Here is a 1,946-nt window from a genome sequence, read left to right on the forward strand (position 1 = left end):
TGCTATTGTGACAGCCAATATTTCTTTAAGTATTTTACATTTATAGCCCATCTGTGTGGAGTCTCGTCGAGACTAGATAACCAATACATGTTCCCTTTAAGTACTTTGCCAACTTTGAATGGTCCTTCCCAATTAGGTGAAAATTTACCAAGCATCCGGTCCTTAGAACTAGGTGGCAAAACAAGTTTCCATACGAGCTCGCCTATCTGAGACTAATTCTTCTTTATTCTTTATTATATATTCTCGAGACCTCCTTTTTCTGGGCGATCATATGATCCAACGCTTGTAAATATATCTTATCTAATCGAATTAACTCATTCATTATGGTTTCATTATATTCCTCAAAAGATCTTCCTAAGCTATTCGCAACGCATAATGAAGGGACTGCTATTTTCATGGGTAACACGGCCTCATGTCCATATGTCAACACATATGAGCTCATGCTAGTGGCCTCTCTTTTTAATGTCTTATATGCCCATAATACCTTATGAATTCGTACATGTTATCTCTAGGGTTTTCCTTAATTATCTTTTTTAGAATTCTAAGGATTACTTTACTAGAAGCTTCGGCCTGCCATTTTCCTGAGGATAATATGGTAAGGATGTTAATAGTTTGATCTGACTTTCTTTAGCAAAGGTTTTGAAGTCACTTTTAGTGAACATGGTCCCTTAATCTATTGTAATCATTTGAGGAATCCCAAAATAAAATACAATTTGCTCATGTACAAAATTAATAACGTCATCTTGCGCAACTTTCTTCATAAGGATGGCCTCTACCTATTTTGTGAAATAATTTGTGGCCACTAAGATAACGAGTGGCCCTTAGATGAGGCTGGATAAATTTTTTTGATTACATCCACAGCCCACCCTCAGAAGGCCATGGCTTAATGATAAGATACATGTCTGATGCTGGTATCTGCTATGTTGGCCTGTAAGTCTGGCATTTACTGCATCTTTTAGCATGATTGATGTAATCTTTTGCTATTGACGGCTAATAATATCAGTGCCTGCACACCATCCATTGCATTTTTAGCCCTGATTGATGGGCCCCACACACTCCTTCATGCACCTGTCTTAAAACCTCCATGTACTCAGTGAAGGCCAAACACTTAAGTAATAACCTATCGGGGCCCTTCCTGTACAACTCATCTCCAATTAGAATGAAGTGTTGGGCACATATCCTTGTTCTATAGGGATGTCATTGGCTAGGATTTTGTAAATAACTTTTGAAATCATCTTGCCAATCCTAAGCTCATTCTTGCAAGATCGCACTACAGTGTACTATCAAACCACATTGAGAGATTGAAGGATGTTCTTTCATTCCACTATAATTATCTTTCTGATGAGTTTGGATGAAAGCCTTGGCCCTGATGCTATTTGAGCTAGTTCATTAGGTTCCCAATTTTGAGCTCAAGGAATATATGTCAGGGTTACTGTTTTGAAATCTTCCAAGATTTGAGAAGCCCCTGCATAATACATCACTAGAGCCGAGCTTGTACACTTATATTCACCAGTTAATTATTTGACGACTAATTGAGAGTCCCTTTCTATGACTAAATTGTAGGCCTTTATTTCCTGAAAGATCTCAAGCCTTGTGAGTAGTACTTCCTATTTAGCCTAATTGTTAGTATATTCAAAATCTAATTGAAGAGATAATATAGTTTTTACACCCCTAAGAGAAGTTATTACTATTTTGGCCCTAGATGCTTATTCTGTGCTAGACCCATCGAACTTAAGCCCCTAGGGCCCTAGATTTACTGAGAACATAGATAATTTTTTTCATCTTTAGGAAGGCCGGCTGAGGGATGATCAGCCAGAAAATCTGCTAATGCTTTGCCTTTTACTGACTTTTAGGGCAAGATATTAATGAAAATTCTACCAGGGCCAAGCTCCACTTCCTATCTGACCTATCATGATTGGCCATTAAGCATATACTTAATTAAATCA

The sequence above is a fragment of the Prosopis cineraria genome, unplaced genomic scaffold (genome assembly GCF_029017545.1).
Source record: "Prosopis cineraria cultivar Desert tree isolate PC_DT_omini unplaced genomic scaffold, ASM2901754v1 PC13, whole genome shotgun sequence".
NCBI classification, from domain to species: Eukaryota; Viridiplantae; Streptophyta; class Magnoliopsida; order Fabales; family Fabaceae; genus Prosopis; species Prosopis cineraria.